Here is a 20,913-nt window from a genome sequence, read left to right as displayed (position 1 = left end):
ACAACCAAAGGGACAGACATAATTATTCACATTATGTGCGCCGACAATAAAGTAAATAAGTTGTCATTTTTCTCAAAAAAAAAAAAAAAAAAAAAAGAGAAAAAAAGTTGTCATGGCTTTTGAAGAAAACAAGAAAGTAAATGGGAATAGATCACTCACAATTAGGGGTGTACGTGATTCGGTCGGCTAGATTTTTTTCTAAATTTATTACCGAATTGATAAGGATCAGTTTTTTAATAATTAGAACCGATACATACTGTTTAGGATCGGTTTTCCGACCTATAGCAATGTGATTTCTACAATTCGTTTAATTGGTTTGATCGGTTTGAAACATTAAATAACTTTTTTTTTAATAAAAAAATTAAGCTTTCAAGCCCAATACACAACACGTTCAAGATTTCAAGCAAATTGTTCACTTTGACAAACTATTCACACAAACCTATTCACACATCAAGCAAAATGTCCACTTAGAATTTTCAAAATGCTGAAAAATGCCAACAAAAAAAAAAAAAAAAATGTTAGCATTTAGGGTACGTTTGGTACACTGAATGAAGATTACGACATGAATTGTAATCTTTATTACTAGTAATAAAGCGTGTTGTAATGTAATAACTAAACATATTTATTAGTTTGTTTGTGAGTTATAACATTAGAATGAAACTTAACATTTATTTTAGGAAATATCTTATACAATTATATCTCCTTAAAAATTGTTATTTTTAAATTTAAGAGAGATATGTGTTATTTTTTTTTATGATTTTTTATTTTTATAATTGTTAGATGTATATGGAAAATTTGTTTATTTAGAAATATATTAATTTTTGAAATTATTGCATTTACTAAGGAATAGCTAATACCACATTTTAAAGAAGAATAATTATTTCTCATTTTGAAGAATAGTTATTCAAAAACTTAATGGGTTGGAACTTGAGGCAGAGAGAGAGCGAGAGAGAATCTTAAGAACTTTTTAGGTGAGAGGTGAGAGGTGAGAGATGGAGTTACCAGCGGTGAGTGGCTGGCAACTGCGAGGTGGTGAGCCAGTGACTGGTGAGGTGGTGAGACTTGAGAGAGTGGCAATGAGAGGTGAGAGCCAGCCCACAAGAGAGCTAAGAGGCCTGAGAGAAAAGAAAGTATTTACTCTTAGGGAGTTAGGGTCAGGGCTGTGCACAAAACAATGTCGTTTTCATGGTGTTTTTTTTTTTTTTTTTTTTTTTTTTTTTTTTTAAATTAAGTGAAACAACACTGTTTTGTTTAAAAAATAGAAAGGAAAATATCTGAAATGATGTCGTGTTAATATATACTTGATATATCGGTCGGTTCGGTGATATCGTCGGTTTCAGATTTTCATTCCAAGCTTCGTACTACACCAGTGTCGGAACTGGGGTTGCCCTCCATTTGCTGACGTCGACTCCATCAGTCGGCTCCAACGGTGGTGCGGTATCATCGGCGCTGGTCGGTTGGGTCAGCCATGGTCCGGTTTTGCACAGTCCTACTCATAATCAAAAGTTGGTTTGTTTAGGACATGAGTGCACAGGACAAAAGCTTGACCCTTTTGACCCATTGGGCTGGAGAGAGAAAAAAATGGAGAACGGTTAGAGAGAAAATGTATTTTATTGAGAATGAGAGAGACCTAATAAAAAGTTTTTTTTTTTCTTTTTTTTTTGAGTTTTTTGCTAGGGTGAGCTGTTAGAGCATTAGCTTTAGAGAATGCTAATGCCAAATGTAAGGAGAATTTGGCATTTGCAGCCCCAAAATGCTTCAAAATGCTTTGTATCAGAGAATTGTAAACCCAAGAATTGCAAATTTTTTTGCAATACTGCTACAGTGCAATTCTACATGTAGAATTGCACTGTAGCATGTAGAACTGCACTGTAGCAGTATTGTAAAATATATATATATATATATATATATTTTATCTCTGTCTCTCTTATCTCTGTCTCTCATCTCTCATCTTTGTCTGTCCATCACTGAAGCTTCACCAGCACAACCAACCCACAGCACAGCCAACCTAGCACCACAGAGCACGGCGAAACCCAAAAAACCCATATCACAATTGGATCACAACCAACATAGCAAAACCCAAAAACCCATCGAATGCTAAGCACGGCGAAACCAACACGGCGACACCATCGCTAAAGCTTCACCAGCACAGCCAACCCACAGCACAGCAACCCACATCACAGCCAACCCAACACCACAGAGCACGACGAAACCCAAAAAACCCATATCACAACCGGATCAAAACCAACACGGCGAAACCCAAAAATCCATTGGATGCTGAGCACGGCGAAACCCATATCATGAATTCACGATCCATGACCCATGACCCATGATCCACAACCGGAGCACAATCAAACCTAGATAAGTAATAGAGAAGTGAGAGAGAGAGAGAGAGAGGAAGTGAGCACAGACCAAGCTGGAGGAAGTGAGCACAGAGAGGAAGTAACCAAAAAACTATTTTTTATGTTTGCTTTTGGCCTTAAAAAATAATATTTTAATAAAATGGTAAAATAATAGAGTTTTGGGATGTTGGAGGTATTGTAAAATGGTATGACATAAGTAATAAAGTGGCTTTTTAAGATGGTAAAATAGAATAGAGTAGCATTTTCTAATGCTCATGCTCTTAGAGATGACAAATAAAAAGTATCACTTTACACATTTAAAATTAGTTTCGTGATGCATGCTTAACCCACCTCTTTGCAGAGAAATATATATCTAAGGTCCCATGAAAGAGAAAGAAACCCTTGGCAATGAAATTATCACATTTTGGTCTAATTTCTTTTGATTTTCACTGTCAACCCAAGCTTTTCTGGCTATAGCATTCAAATTTTTTGACAAATGCCTTGTTTTGAAGTTTTCTTTTGATTTGCATGATATTGATAAAGTAGCTGAAAATCTTGATGTTTTCTTCCATGTATTAAATGTCTTCTTCAAATTGCTTGTACATGTTGAGAGGAGTGCCCCCCATATGTTATTGCTTATCTGCTTCCTTCTTTTTATTTTTTGTGATTTTTTATTTTTTATTTTATTTTTTCAATAAGTATGACAGAATTAGAACCTATAACGTCCACTTCATGATAATTAGTTTTTATCGCCAAAGCATTAATTTATTTTTAGTGTAGGTGGAGTTCGAAACCCAGGTCTTTTATTCGATAACAAAAAACTTTAACAATTGAGCTAACTGAAACCCACGTGATTTTTGAGTATGAAAATTTAGAACCTATAACGCCCTGTACTCCATGATAATTAGTTTTTATTGGTAAAACATTAATTTACTTTTAGTGTAGGTGGAGTTCGAAACCCATGTCTTTTATTCGATAACAAAAAAATTTTACAGTTGAGCTAACTGGAACCCATGTGATTTTTTAGTATGAAAATTTATGTTTGTCTGCTAAGTCAAGTTGATGTTCTTAAGTTTTTAAAAATATTTAAAAAAAAAATATTTGTGTGTGTTGGTTGCATTGAAAAACAAAACTCGTGGAATAATTTTTAAGGTTATTTTGCTGATAAAAGATTTTAATTTTTTAATCAAACCCCACAAAATATTTATCTTTTAGGGGCATTTTTACAAAAGAATTATTGTTTCGCACTCTCCCTAGTGTACCGTCCGCACTTATAGTGTCCAAGCCTTCACACCAAGTGTCCATTTTGTTTAAGAATTTCCACATTTAACAGATGATGATACAAGACTTGTATGGATATCTTACAAACTATAAGTGTGAGACAATCAAAATCCTTTTTACAAACCGCAACTCTAATACAGAGCCGCTCCAAAAGATTAAAAAAAAAAAATTTGATGCATATATACACACACGGTATATGTTCTGTACAATTTAATAATTGATAAGCCAAGAATGTATTGACCCCTTATGATAAATTAATCAATTAATTTAGCCAAGTTAATTAATTAATTAATTCAATTAACATGCAAAACGCGTGGTAACACAAACAAATCACCAACTAAATAGATATGCAGTGGAAAATAAAGTTGACACGGTGATTTATTTATGAATGGGGAAAACCAACATGGCAAAAACCCTACCGGGTGATTTTAAGATCACCACTCCCGAAAATCCACTATTATCAAAACAAGCAGTTATAAGTAAATGAATCTCAGTACCTTATACCAAATTACTGTTGAACCCTTACCCCAATACCCAATTAGACTTGTTTTGTAGTGACAATCTCTCCTTTTTAATGCACGGCTCCTAGTACGTGACTAACTAGTAGATGCGCGGATCCCAGTACGCGACTTAATTACCAACTTGAGAAAGATGTTGGTTGCAAAGTTCTTCAGTTTATCATACAATGAAGATCACAAAACTCCTTGGTCATAAAACCCTACAGTGTACAAACACAACAGCTTCTTTAAGAGAAAGATGAATTAGGGCAAATTCTGTCTCCGGTCACAATTTGCATGAACAAAACTTTGCTACACACTTGCGCATCCTTTGACAGCCCTAAAAATAATCCTTATATATGTTTAGAGTTGTGAAAAAAGGAAGTCCAAACATATACACATGGATTGGATGAAATCAGAGCTGAAAATCTGTCTTTCATAAACCTCGATAGATAGCTTATCTATCGAGTTAGTTGTCGAGCATCGACTTCAGCAGCTTTTAAACCTCGATAGATACTAGCTGTCGAGATTTAAAATCCAGCACATCTTCACTTGTTTCTTGGACAGACTTGCATGGCTTTAACACTTGAACTTGAAACCTTGTTTCTTGAAGTATTAAACACATCCTAGATCTACCCAATTACAAGTAAAGTGCGTTTTGTCAAAAGATTAGCCAATTACATAAAATATTGACATATGCTCCTAACATGATTCACATATGTCCTAACAATAATAAACTAAATTTCAACATAAGTTCAGATACCCAAATACAACAACAGTGCTCTATCCTGACAACTTGCTGCACTTCCTCATGTAAATTTCAAGGAAACATAAATGGATAAACTAATAGATTTTATTGTGAAAACCCCAACTTCCCAAGTATAGAGCTGCATATTATTCAATTTTAGCATCCCCTCAATCACTGCATGAGTAAATCCCTCCTCCATTATTCAATCTTAATGCAAGGGATTAATTAAGTAATTGAGTTCATACAAGGCGTAAATGCACTTTTAGTCCCTACATTTTATTTTTACCACTTTTAGTCCCTAAACCAATTAATGCGGGACATTAAAGTCCTTGAAGCACCATTCTGTCACCAAACTAACGGGGAATGCTGACGTGGTTGACGGATCAATAAAATAATAATTTTTTTTACACATGGATCAATAAAATAATGGGAAGAAATCAAACTCACCAAGCAATAAAATAATAAACTCACATGAAGAAGAGCCAAGCAATCTAGCATGCAGGTAAAGAAGAAGAAGAAACAGAAAACAATTTACACAAAACCACACCATTCCCTTGTTGGGTTCAATTTCTCTCCCTCTCCCAATTCTCACATGAAAAGAGAGAGGGAAAAAGAAGGAGATAAACATCCATTTGCTCTGTTTCTTACCAATTCTAAAACATATGAAACAAAGGAAACAAAGTATCAAATGGAGCACCAAATGGTGTTCCTCATTTTCTTCATCTTCCTCTTCTTCTTCACTGTCTCCCTCTCTGACCCTCAAGCCTCTTTAGTTGGCGAATTTTGTGGTTCCATAAAGCTGGAATCCAGCCCAAACTTCATTCCTAATTTCATATCTTCAATGGAAGAAGTATCTAGAAAAATTAATGATGAGCATTGGGGAGCCAATGTTGTGCTTTCGACAAAGCCAGAGATCTTCACATATGCTCAATGCTATGGTTTCCTCTCACACAAGGATTGCTTGTCCTGCTACTTTGAGACCAGGACAAGGCTTCCTAAATTCCTTCCTTCAAACTCGGCTCGCATTCATCTTTTGACATCCATCTGAAAAAGGTCACATTTACTAGCAGCAACAACAGCTAAGAGGGCACGAACAGATGAGATTCGAGCAACCGGAGCAAATGTCTCTTCATAATTAATCTCATACTCCTGTGTTAAATCTTTTGCAACGAGACGATATTTTTAGTGCTCAATAGACCCATCAGAGTGAGTCTTAATCTTGTAAATCCACTTACAACCAACCACAGATTTCCCAAGGGGGAGTGCCACCAGATCCCAAGTATGGTTTTTAGATAATGCATCAAGTTCCTCTTTCATTGCAATCTGCCACAAAGGGTCAGTGGAAGCCTCACGATAGGTGTGAGGCTCATGTAGTGTAGCAAGGGCAGTGTAACAATGATAGTCAAGTAAATGTGCATGAATGGATCTTACCCAAGTTAAGTGACGAGGTGGAATGTCTTGTGCAAGATCTTCAGGCGGAGCAAGAGCAAGGGACCTAAGCTCAGGGTTGGGGTTAGGTAGCTCATCTTCGACCTATTCATCTTCCAGCTGTTCATTAAATGGTGAACTAAGAAAGGGATCAATGATATTTGGTGGTTGGATAGAGAAGTCTGCAGGAGAATCAGAAGCAACTACAGGAGGATCAGGAGTAGCTACAAAAGGAATATGAGCCTTATCTGGAAAAATATCTAAGACAGAGGAGGAAGATAGGGAGGCACGGAAGTGAGAGAGCTCGACAAAGAGGAGATGTTCCCAAAAGACAACATTACGGGAGATACGAAGACGATGAGAGACAAGATCATAGCATCGATACCCCTTTTGAGTTTCGCCATAGCCAAGAAAACAACAAAACCTTGACCGAGGTTCAAGTTTGTTAAGCTTACGTGGCTGAAGAAGAATGAAACAAGCAGAACCGAAGGAGCGAAGGTGGTGATAGTCTAGAGGTGACCCTAAAAGGCGATTTGGATAACAGGACTTGGAATGCGATTAATAGCATGAATAGCATGAAGAGCAGCTTTGCCCTAAAAAGGAGTAAGAACTTTAGCAGAGAGAAGGAGAGCACGAACAGTGTCAAGAATATGACGAAATTTTCGTTCGACTCTACCATTTTGCTGAGAGGTACCTAGACAAATTAGTTGATGAATAGTGTCATAGGAATGCAAAACAGCTTGGAAAGCATATTGAGTGTATTCAAGAGCATTATTATATCGAAAAATTTTGATACGTTTGGAAAACTGAGTTTCAACCATTTTTGCAAAATTAGAATATACTTGCAATAATTCAGAACGATATTTCATATTAAAAATCTAGCTATAGCAAGAGTAATCATTAACAAAGACAACAAAATATCGTGACCCACCAATACTAGAGATAAAGGAAGGCCCCCAAACATCAAAATGAATAAGGTTAAAGATATCAATGGATATTGATTCACTAGTATTGAAAGGCAAAACTGGTTGTTTTCCTAATTGACATAAAACACAATCAAAAATTTTTGTAGACACTAAACCTAACAAACTGCTAGAAGTCAATTGTTGTACTTGAGAGGAAGATGCGTGACCAAGTCGAGCATGCCAAAGTGCAAGGGAAGGAATTGAAGAAATTGTAGTAGCTGCAGTAACAGAAATAAGAGCAATAAGTGGAAGACGAAGGTTGTCTACGGGAAACATACGCCCAACTCTGGGACCGGTCCCAAGCTCTCGTCCTGTCCACAGATCCTGCACAATACACCCAGAATAATCAAATATAATGCGATAACCCAACTCAGCTAATTGTCCCACAGAAAATAAATTGTAAGAAATGTCAAGAACATTAAAGACCCCAGGAACCGAAAGATAGGAAGTCGAAATAGAACCTATATTATGACCAGACATTGTAGAACCATTTGCTGTGCAAATATTTAGAAGGTGTGGTGTAGGTTTAAGTTCAGAAAATAAGGACGAGTGAGGTGTCATGTGATTGCAATAAGTAGAGTCCATAAGCCAAGAGGAAGGAGACATACCAAATAAAGCTAAGAGAGAAGAGGAATAAGATGCATTACCAACCATACGAATGACATTGGCAATGGTGTTTTTAAGGTCATCTGTGGATATGGTGAAAGTGCGTCCTGAAGACTTAGACTATGCAGAAACGGGAGCCATTGGTTGGACACTCTCAGTGTTAGCAACAGTAGCAGCAGAAATTGAAACAGTTGATCTATTGCGATGATAGCAAGTCTTAATATTGTGGCCAAAATGTTTGCAAAAATTGCAAAAATATTTGCTGGATTGTCAACGACAATTATTGCAAAAAGAAGAAGACATATCCTTATTCTTCATTTAGAAGCAAAATCTGCAAAAAAAAAAAAAAAAAAAAAAAAAAAAAAAAGGACTACAAAAATGAAATCTACGCGAAAAACTGGATAAGGAGCACCTGCATTGCAAAAAGTCAACCCGGCAAAAAAAATCAACAATCAATGGCGACAGTCAATGGTGATGATGTCAGCATGATGACGTAATCGCTGACTAAGTGCTGATGTAAGCAAGATGACATGTTACTGACACAAGCAGTGATGACGTGGCTTGATGACGTCATTAGGGCTGACATGGCACAACTAATGACGTCAGCAGACCGCGTTCTGGCACGTGGAGGCGCGTGGAGAGGATTGGTGGCCTATGGTGGCGCGTGATATTAACGCTGAGAATTGTAGCGATGCGTGGAGGCGCATGATAGTTCCAATGAAGACGATATTTTCACATAAAGAAAAATTGGAGAGATTACTTTCTAATGGTGCAATATGTGGTCTGATCGGAGAAGTGGAAGTGGTGGTGGCGGCAAGGCAGTGGTCTTTGATGTACTGGAGTCGCGGTGGAGGTAGTGGTGCTACTCACAACAACGGCTGCAGTGGATGACACCCAAGAAGACAAGATTGCTTAAGAGCGGCACACTAAAGGATTAGAGCAGTGGCTCTAATACCATGATAGAAATACTGAATAATTGTAATGTATTTCTCAAATAAAAGAATATACATAAGTGTCTTTATATATGAGGTATATGAGTGCAGTATAACTAAGAGTGTAGTACAAGAATGTGTGTTATACAAGTAATCTAGTTGAGCCTAAAGCCCACAACACTATACACGTTAACACTCTCCACCTCCACGGCAACCTTGAGTTCTTCCACCATGAATTTGGCATTCACAATTTGGTCAAAAATGTGTGGAACACATACTATTTGACAGTCATTAAGGAGAGACTCCCACATGGACCCATATCCACAATGGGTCACGAAACAACCAATAGATGGATGCTCCAATATCAATGTTTGTGGCAGCCAACCCAAATGCACAATACACCACAGCACCTTGCTCAAAATTGCATAACCAATTAGTCCATTTTTCTTCTAGCTTTGTCACCGGTGTTTCAGGGAGAACTGGTCCTGTTAGTTGAAAAGGCTTACCGATCTGATGCCTTACGTAGTCATAATATGGCCTCTCGACCTCTTGATAAGTCCTTAAGGCAATGGCATTACTCCCAATAATGCTAAAGATAATTCGAAAGTAAAAGGACATCCCACTTCCATGATCTTCAGCCAATATTTTTAATTGTGCAATCTGGAACTCCTTTGGACTTTGTTTGCATTGACTCAGAAGGCGGTTGTATTAGATCTTCCACAGTATCCTTTGGCTTCTTCTCAGCAGGGAACGCTAGTGCAAATGCAGCCGCGCTATACGCAACATAGTATATTGCCTTGATGCCAAGTTAGCGAGCCAGTGTTGGCATCCAAAGGCTGAAGTCATAGAATATGAAATCAGGCTTGACATTGCTAAGAATGGTTTCAACTTGAACTTGGGTTCAATCGAAGGCAACACAGAGGTGTGCATGAAGTGGAAAAGGAACATCTGAGGCAGTCACGACACCAGGTGGTAGGCCATCTACATGGGGAACGAGAAAAGGATAGAAGTTGATAAGGTTTGGATAATAGTTGAGATGTTGTAGCTTAGCTTGTGCTCCTTCGGGCAGTAAGAAGGATACACTATGGCCTCTCTCTGCAAGCTTGTTGGAGAGGTGTAGGAATGGAGTGAAATGGCCAAAGGCAAACCAGGGAAACATGGCTACATGGAGTTTTGTGCTTCTTGATGAACTACTTATCTTTGTTGGGTCGTGGTTGTTTTTTCTTTTTCTAAAACCTAGTGATTCCCCTTTATATATATATATATATATATTACATAATTTTAGGACTATTTTTTACTAAATGAATGATTATTATTATATGAAATGCATAATTTTGTATGTTTGTCATTATATATAATATCTCTAGTTAAAATTATCAATAAAATTTTAATTTATTTAATTATTTTTTTATAAGTCCTTGTTTATTAATGAAGGGGTGATTTGAACATAAGCAATTAAATCTTTTTCAATACTTGCATAAATAAGGTTATCCTAAAATAATTAATTCCAAACTTAAGATTAAAAAATCAATTGTATTTTTACAACTAAAAGAAATTTCATTTTTAAGTCATATTTTGATATTCAAATCATATGTTTTAGTGTTGATTTTATTCAAATGGTTAACACCCTAACTTATACAACTTAAGTAATGTCTCTAAATATATTATGCTTTAGCCTTTAAGAACAAATATGTTAATATTACACATGAAAAACAATCCAAATTTCTAAACTTTTTTTAAAATATGAAAAAAAAAAAAGTTACGTAAAGATACACTTATATAAGAATTTGGACCAATGAATCTAATTTTACTAAATAATGTCTATGATTTAAAAGAATATAGGAGGAGTTCTAAATCGAATTTAGTTCGACTTTTAAAGAAATATGGGAGGAATTCTGCATATTAAGAAATTAACACAAAACTAGCACAAACAGAATTTTAAAATATAAAAAAAAATAAACATTGATAAAGTCTTAACAAGGGATATATTTCCTTGATATAAATAATACTTTATAATAATAGTTTATAAAAAATTGATAAGAACAAATAATACTTTATAAGTGTATGTATTATTTATATAAATAATAGTTTATAAATAATCCCACACAATAAAACATTGATAAATTTTTTTAAACATTAATAAAACATTTATTGTTACTTTATTTAAAAAAATTGATAAGAACAAATAAGTTGTTATCTTTATCAACTGAAACTTAGATGTACGTTGTATGTTTTGTTAAAACACATTGTTATTTTATCTAAAATGAATGTTACATGTTTTGTTAAAACACTTATTGACTGAAACTTAAATGCATGTTATATGTTTTATTAAAAAACTTATTATTATTTTATCTAAAATGAATGTTACATGTTTTGTTAAAACACTTATTGACTGAAACTTAAATGTGTGTTACATGTTTTATTAAAACACTTATTGTTATTTTATCTAAACTTAGATGCATATTGTATATTTTGTTAAAACACTTATTATTATTTTATCTAAAATTTATGTTGCATATTTTGTTAAAACACTTATTGACTGACACTTAAATGCATGTAAAATGTTTTGTTAAAGCACTTATTGTTATTTTATCTAACATGCATGTTCCATGTTTTGTTAAAACACTTATTGACTAAAACTTAGATGCATGTTGCATGTTTAGTTAAGACACTTATTGTTATTTTATTTAAAGAAATTGATAAGAACAAATAAGTTATTTTCTCTATTTAAAAAATTATTTTTATCCAAGATATTGTTGTAATTTGGTGAAGCCACTTGGCGCAACCACGACTTCTAAACCCAACTTTTATTATATAGTATATAATATGATAGGATATGATATGATATGCTTGATCTGGTTTCCCCTTGGAGAGGGATAGTAACGTAGACAAATACACGTCAACAAAGTATTGATCTACAGATATCAAAGTTTATCTAAGGGCTTTTTCTTGGGCTAAATACTTGATTTTTGAAATTTTATTTATTACAAAACCTTTATCACAACTTATTTAATTATGTAGCATATTTTTGAACCCAATTTCATCAAAGTCAAGTTCTATATAATTCAATTGAACATGAAACTTGAGTTTGAGAAAATCGAATTCCACATTTGCCACATATTATTGAATTGCTTACAACTTAACTTTTGCGAAATTTAGTTCTACTTTGAACTCGATTTTGAGAAAGTTGATTTTTGAAAAGAGACTACATAACTAAATAAGTTGTGATAAAAGCTTCTAAAAACACCTTTTACTTGAAGTGTGCGGATAAAGGGTTCAAAAAATGTACAAACTTTGCCACAAAATATATAAACTTTTCCACAAAATTCACAGACTTTCCCACAAAATTTTTCTGATTTTCCCATAGAATATACAAATTTTACCATGAAATGTACTAACTCTTTCACAAAATATACAAACTTTCCCATAACATGTACAAAATTTCCCTCAAACTATACAAACTTTCTAGCAAAATGTATTGACATTCCCACAAAATGTACAAACTTCCCCCTAGAATATACAGGATTTTCCATGAAATAAACAGACTATTCCAAAAAATGTACAGACTTTGCAATAGAATATATAGACTTTTTCCGCAAATTCACAAACTTTCCCATAGAATATACAAACTTTTCCATGAAATGTACTAACTTTTCCACCAAACATATAAACTTTCTCGCAAAGTACATTGATTTTCCCACATAATATACATACTTTCCCATAAAATGTACATACTTTCCCAAAGAATGTATAGACTTTCCATCAAAATATAAAGACTTTCCTATAAAATGTACAAATATTCCCACAAAATGTACAACTGTACCCCTAGAATATACAGATTTTCCCACGAAATATACAGACTTTCCCATAAAAGGTACAAAATTTCCTACAGACTTTCCAACAAAATATATAGTATTATGTACAAACTTTCCTAGAAAATGTACAAAATTTCCTATTGATACCGTATTTTGTCTGGTCTCAGAAAGCATGCCAATATGTCGATTCAAACCCTAAAAAGTGATAACCGTGTTTCCAAAACTAAGAAAATAGGGAAATACATGAAAGAATCATGATCGGGCATCAGAACAAACCATCCAAGATTTCAAAATCCTAAACTTGTCATTTTTGGCAAAGTTTGACCAACGCTAACCAAACCCTAACTGGGAGTAGTCAAAATGTTGACTTTTTTATCCGACCATCCGATTGAGGTAAAGTTGTAACATATTAAAGATCATGGAATTTCCTTCAAAATGATACTCCATGGGCCAAAATTAGATTTTAAATGGATGAAATATCAAGAAAATACCAAAACCTTAATTAAATACATTATTTTTCAGGTCATGAGCTATTTTTGGGGTGTTTTTGCACAATAAACTGTACCGATCTAGCCACAACTAGTATAATCTGCCTCCACCAAATTAATTTATGATGATTTATCTACCTTCCATAGAAAGGGCTCGACAATATCTCCTTTGGATTGGGAGAAATGAATTTTTCAAGAAAAGTACTATTAAATTTCTTACACCACGTCACCTCCCATCTAGAAGCAATATCTCGACAACCGTAGCTCAAAATCATATGAGGTCAAAGCATATGGAAACTAGACATCCAAAACTTTCCAGAGAAACCAATTTTGAAGAAATCCAAGCAACTGAAGACCTCCAAACAGTATGAAGCATGCGGACGCATAGTTGTCCAAAAACACAGTTTTTAAAGCAGCAACAAAACAACAATTAAACACAACCTAGCATGCCTCTAATACGAAAGCTATAAAACCTAACTACAAAGCAGAGATATCAAAGAAATAAACAAATCAAAATGAGAGAGAAAATGATAAACCTTTACCTCAAACATAAGAACTCTTTGTTGAACTTTAATTTGACCGTTCTTCTCAATCAATCTAATCAAGACAAAACCAGAAGGTCAGTAAGCCTAAAACTCGAAGGTCAAGACCAAAATAGGATCTAACTAAGTAAACTTTAACTTGAGGATGTTTTTGAAATAAAAACTCCCTCTTTGATTTACTATTTTCTAGTGAATTTGGTGTGTTTTAGAAAACTTTATGGCCTTTTATAGTGATCAGAGAGGGGTATAGGTCGTCTCCTAATTGATGTAAGATTAGCTCCACATGAATTTTACATCAAAAACTTTCCATATAGGTGTTCTGAAACCCTACATGGATGTGCATACTTGAAGGATGCATGTGCATATGTGGGCATAAGTGCCCGTGACGAGTGGTTTTCTCATGGGAAGTATGCCTTGGCCTAGGGCGAACCGAGCGAAGGATGAAAATGGAGTCATCACCTAGATTAGTTTTAGGAACCATACGTATAACACCCTTGTGAAAAGACTAATATTTACCAGAGCACATGTCCGGAGTTTAGATATAGAGATAGGAAGGTGTTAGGCACCCAATCCCACCCAACCCATAGGTCGACCTTCACTCATTGTGTTCCAAATCCAAATCTCATCAAAGAGTCTTCTATTCTATACACACACACACACACTAAGCCTACCCTAACATGCATCAAACACACAACATGACATATCATTCATGTTATAAAAGGAAAGGAATTCAAATCAAATATCAATCAAATATATCAATTCAAATATCTATTTAATGACAAGTCAAATCATGCATTTAAAAGGAAACATTATATTCTAGTTAAACATGTCAAATATAACATTATGGAAAAGTCAAGAAGAAAATCATATTTCTAAGCAAATCAAATCATATTTCTAAGCATGCTTCAAGTCTCATATTAAACCAAGAAAAAAAAACATAAATCAAAGCATGTTAATGTTCACACACACACACACATATTAAGCACAAGGATTAAGGCTAAACAAATCAAAAATAAACCCTAAACATGTTAAAGATCCAAAACTAAACAAGAACACAAAACAAAAATCATGAATATCCAAAATAAGGAAAAGCCATGGTAGAGACTCACCTAGCTGATGGATCACAAGTTTATAGAGATTTAATTCGCCCCTCAGTGCCTACACAACATATTCAAATGAGAATCAAAGGAATCAAATATATTAATAATCCATTAGTAATCACAACTCAAAAAAAAAAAAAAAAAGATTTTTAGAAAAGCTTTGATGGAAGGGTTTAATTTCAAGAATGAAAAATAGTTTCTTCCTTAAGACCACTAGAAAAAGGTTTTGAAGGGATTAAAAAACATACTAGCTGCTGTGATCTCTAATGATTGAAAGTGGAAGAAGTGTTCTTAGAAGATAGGTGGTGAAAAATCTCTCTCCTCAGCTCTCCTTTGAGTTTGGAGGCATAAGATTGTATTTATATCCTTGAACTAGGGTTTTCAGAGTCATTTAAAGGGCTTTGAACATTCTCAAAGGTTTAGGGGCTGGCCCACATCAAAGAATGATGTTTTAGGCCCTAAAATCTGATGTTTTAGGCTGCTAGAAACAAGGATCCTTACCCCCATACGTACGCATACTTCCCAAGAACCCTAATTTAGACAGCACCGTTGGTCAAAATTTAAACGGCCATAACTCACTCAATATAAATACAAATCATACAAACATTATGTTCAAATCGAAGCCCAGGATTTGTGCTTTCCACCGCAATAAACCTCACTCAAAACTTAATTGTGGTTCAAAAGTTATGATCAAAACAGTAAGAAAATGTCATTTTTCAGCATCGTTTTCAAAATGATTTAAGTACTTTTGAGTTGTGATAACTTCCGAACTATCAAGATAACTTTAACTACCCTTCGTAGACATCTCAAGCTCATCATTGGGACTAGGGACTAAAGTTTATTAACCAGGTACAAAATATGTTGTCTATAGCATACTCGAAGTATGCATGCACATGCTCAAAGTATTCGTGCGCATGCTCGAAGTATTCGTGCGCATGCTCGAGGTATGCGTACGCAAGCTTATAGCATTTACGTGCATACTTAGGGTTACTATGGATTTTTATTTCACCAAAAAATCCTTCAAGATTAAGACTTACAAGATTGGACCCTAAACCAGCCTTAGGCCTTCGAGTGATATTGTCTTTAGGGAACGGGGGCTCAAGTCTTAAGGGGTACAAAATGAGGTGTGTGGGCACAAGGGAGTGCGCCTTGGCCTTTAGGAGTGGACCATGGCAAAGAGTGAAAAATGGAGTCGCCACCTACATTAGGTCTAGGAACCATATTGGGCCTTTTGGGCCAATCACTTACATGCATAGGTCTGCATCCCAGATTATGGGTCCAGATTTTGGGTACGGCTTGGAAACGTGTTAAGCACCCAAGACTGCCCCGCTTGTGGGTTGGCCTCCATTATGTGTGGCTAGGCCATATTTAAATAAAGAAGTTATTAAAAGAGCCCTAATCCTTTACCTAAACATACGTCATGCACTTAAATAAAATCACACACACAACATGTTAAAGATCGCATCACAATATAAAAGGAAACAAATAAAACACAATTAAACAAAAATATTAAAAAATGAAAGGATAACACTTAAATAAAATACACAAGGAATAAAATATCAAATAACTCAAACATGGCAAAAAGACTCAAACAAACATGGGAAATAATTAAACACATTATATTAACCTAAATAGAGTCAAACAAAATCAAAGAACATGTGAAAAATGATTAAATAAATTAAAAAAAAAAAGAAAAGAAAAAAAAAAAGATGTTTGCCCTAATCTAGATTCAGGGTGCGTACGCATACTCGATGATGTGTATGCATCCTTTAGTACATAAATGAAAATCACATTTTTATAGATTTAATCAAACAAAGATATAGCATGTGAGATCAAATAAGCATGTTAGAAACCCTAAACTAAACTAACATAAAACAAATAACACAAAACATCAACATAAACAAATAAACATAAAACAAAACAAATAAATACACTAAACTAACAAAAAATAAATAAACATGTTAAGCTTTACATAAAACTAAAATAATAAAACAAGAACAACCAAAACATATTATAAACAACTTAAAATCATATTAACACATATTAAAAGAATTAAAATCAGCAAACAAATCAAATAAAGAAACTACATTAAGAAACTCATATGAATCATATTAAACAAAGAAAGAGTTCATGGAAAGAACACTTACCTTGCTTAAGATTATGAGTTTGGAGTTTGTTTAACCGACCCCTCAATGCCTACAACACAAAGATTAGATTGATAGAACAAAGGAATAAAAGAAAACAATAGTTTTTAGGAATCACAACTCAAGAACAAGGTTTAATTGAAAAAGGTTTTTGAGAAATTAAATTAGAACGTTAGTTTCTGCCTTAGAACTAACTAAAGATATTTTTTTAATTTGTAAAAAACGTTCTAAGGGGCTATCCTCTAGTTTTGAAAAGGGAAAATAGGGTCTCAGAGAAGATGGAGGCCAAAAAAATAACTCTCTCTAACTAGAGTTTTGATTTGAGACATAAGATGAGTGTTTATAAGCTAAAATTAGGGTTTTCGGGGCTTTTTAATGGTCTTTCGACATTCTCAAGGGTCTAGGGGCTGGCCCACATCAAAGCATGATGTTTTGAGCCCTTAAAATGAAGTTTTAAAACCCAGAAAATTGGACAGCTCAGTTAGCCCAACTTCAAATGGTCATAACTTACTCGATATCCAACTTAAGCAAACTCTGTGTTCAAATTAAAGTCCAGGATGTTTACTTTCCAATAAAACAAACCTCACTCAAAACGTCTTTGTGGATAAAAAGTTATATTCAAAACAGTGAGCAAATGTCATTTTTCAATATCGAATTCAAAGCGATTCGAGCACTTTTGAGTTGTAATTACTTCCAAACTATTGTGAATTATTTAATTACCCTTGGTTGACATATGTCAAGCTCATCATTGGGGTCAAGGACCAAAATTTATTAACGGGTACAAAATATGATGTCTACAGATGCCCCTCTTTTAACTTTACTTGCACTGCAAGTATGGTTAAAAGCTTGAGACAAACATTTTGCAAGTTAATAAACTTTAAGTCCACACACACTCTACACACAAACATGCAAACGTGGGGGCGTGCTTAAAAAATGTGATTGATACACTTCCAACAAGAAGTGTGAAAAGCAACATAAAATAAAAAATTGATATGTTTTCGAGTTTTAAGGACTCTACCTTCATGACACACATACATGCATGCAATCATGCAAACAAGAAATGTACCATAAGAAAATCTTAGATGTTTTCGAGTTTTAAGGACTCTACTTTTAAGTTATAAGGACTTTGCCTAAAGTTAGAGGGACCACTCGAAACGAGAAATTTATGTCCAAACACAAATAGGCCACTCAAGAATGAGAAATTTACGCCAAATGGACCACTCGACCGAGCATTTTACGTCCAAACACAAGCAGGCCACTCAAAAATGAGAAATTTACGTCCAAACACAAACAGTCATACATGACTCACACAATCACACAAGGTTTGCAAAAACAAACACATAAGACTCATGCAAACATGCAAGAATACAAAACACAAACACACAAACTCACATAAGCAAAAGAGTACACAATCACACAAGAGTTAAACAAAATAAACACACAAGACTCGTATAAACATCAAAGAAACATGTGATCACAAAACATACTGCAAACAATCACACATAACTTACGTGAACAACGAAGATGTATACAAAAAGTTTAGTAACGTAAAACATGGTCACACAAGACTTACATCGAACACCAAAGATGCATATGGTCACAATAGATAACAACAAGGATGGACACAACAACATAGGAGTCACACAAACATAACAACACATGCAACCATAGAAGATACTAAACAAGATGGACCTAAGGCCCAACACAAAGCAAGGAAAGGCCTAAGGCCCAAACGGAGTATGAGATAGGCCTAAAGCCCAAGAGGAAACAAGGACACAAACAAACACACAAACACATGAAAAACCAAATGAGAAAACTAACATGCAAACAAACAGACAAAACAACAAAAACAAACAACAAAAGATAACAACCCAAGGAAAAGATTGCAAGAAACATGAAAACACCAAAGACAAGGACAGACACAACAACTTCTATAGAAGCAACAAACACACAAAACAAAGGATAGCAAAGATGACAAGGACATAGAACACGATGTCAAATAGACTCTAAGAAAAGAAGACACTAAACAGGACCATCCTAAAAGGCATGGTAAAAATGGGAACCAAACATTTGATTCATTATGGATAACTTTTGAGATGTTCAATTATTAGGATGTATCCTCCTTATGGGTTCCACCTTGCCCCTTACTTGACTGATTCACTTTCTTTTTTTCTTTTTTTTACCCTAACTTTGACTAGGCCACCTTTACGAGTTTTCAACCTAGTGGGTATTTTTTACTCTTTTTTTTTAAGGCCTAAACATTTACCTAGATCGCCCTTGCGGGTTTTCAGCCAAGCATACTCTTTTACTTTTACAAGAAACAAACAAATGGTAAGCAATGAACAAGTATTACAACTTATCCTAAAAAAAATCTTGTTGATTCAAATTCTCAATACATGAGTTATACAATTTACATGATGCGATGTGGCTGCACCTCACAAGGTTGCCTATGTACCCAAAAGGGATCAAGCCTAATGTAGTTTACACAAACAACTTCAATTGATCAGAAAGGACTTTTACTTGACTTGTAATGAAGGCTTAGGTTCTTGGCTCACAAAGAATGGATAACAAAGGCTCAAACTTACTCTCTTGAGGCTAAAACTTTGGTCAATGATTACTTTTCATCATTTTTTAACCTTCTTCACCTTCATCTATTTTTTGTACTTCACTTTTCACTTTTTTTTTTTTCACCTACGATTCATTTCACTTCATTTTTTTTCATCACTTTATTCATGCATTCCCCCTAGTGTAGGGGTTAATCCTTGACAATGGTTACTTTGGAAGAAAATAACTTTAAAGGCTCAAAAGGAGTGGGCAAAGGGAAATGTGTTTAAGATAGCAGAATAACAGCCTCTCTTCATCCCAGTTTCCATTGTTCATTCATGTAACATCACATATTGAGAACAAATCAACTTGAAACGTTGAGAACTTATCATAAAACTCAAACCATTGCAAACCACTTTATTGATGAATTAAAAGAGTAAATGAATTGAAAGACTCACTTAATTGAAAGACATACTTGAATTGAAAAACGAAGACACTTCTAAATTAAAATAACAAAGACTAAACTTCTTGATCAATCAACCCCAAGTAAAGGGAGGCACAACATGGCATTCTGGGAGAGAATTCTTTCCAAAATGTGGCTTTGTAATCTTCTTTGATTCGATAAGGTCTTCAATGTCATAACGAAGTTGAGCACATTTATCCATATGGTGACCTTTGCTTTGATGGTACTCACAATACTTGTTGGCAAAGTAAGTTGGAGAAGAGATATTTGGAGTATACCTACCAAGATCCAATGGCTTCATAATTCCTTTGCTTAATAAATCCTTGAATGCTTTCAACAAAGACATGCCCAATGGGGTTAGCTTTCTTGGTCCATTGCGAGCATGAACAATAGCAACATCATTTGACTTGCCTTTGCATGGGCTACTTGTCTTAAATTCCTTTGGGTACCTTAGCTTCCTTTTTCCTTCATCATAATTTTCAAAGATAAGATCTTGAACTATTTGTCCCAATTGTCCATGCTTGGTATGGATACTCTCAAGATGACATAACTTTTCAAGGATAGGAGCAATCATCATTACAACAATTTCCTCCACTTGCTTCAAAATATCTTGGTCACTTGATGCCATTTGGTCAATAGAAGTAAGCTCGGTTCTTTTGAGGCAATTATCAAAAGTTTGAGACGAAGAGGGTTGTGCAAGACCCTTTTTAGAAGCAATGATGAGTCACCTACAAGAGACTTATCCTTATGAGAAACATTTCATGAAGATCACCAAAAATAAATTATACATTCAATTGCCACTTAATCATACCCCTAGAACGAGAGCACAAAGTTTAGACAAGACCCACGAAGATAAGACCAAAAGGATGAAACTTGGAGACACAACAATGAAGATACTAAAGGATGACAAACCTTGACAAAACATAGGCCTAATGCCCCTAGACAAGCTAGAATGGACCTAGGGCCCAAAACAAGAGGACAAGATAAGGTAACAACCCTAGACAACACGACATGGGCA

General features: G+C 34.7%; 1 pseudogene; it reads right to left on the bottom strand.

The window, feature by feature from the left end:
• Positions 1–8,954: 8,954 nt before the first annotated feature.
• Positions 8,955–20,523, bottom strand: LOC126691399 (anthocyanidin 3-O-glucoside 2'''-O-xylosyltransferase-like; annotated as a pseudogene).
• Between the last annotated feature and the right edge of the window lie 390 nt (positions 20,524–20,913).

This window comes from Quercus robur, chromosome 7 (genome assembly GCF_932294415.1).
Source record: "Quercus robur chromosome 7, dhQueRobu3.1, whole genome shotgun sequence".
NCBI classification, from domain to species: domain Eukaryota; kingdom Viridiplantae; phylum Streptophyta; class Magnoliopsida; order Fagales; family Fagaceae; genus Quercus; species Quercus robur.
The sequence above is the reverse complement of the archived record's forward strand: the minus strand, read 5'-3'. Positions and strand labels throughout refer to the sequence as shown.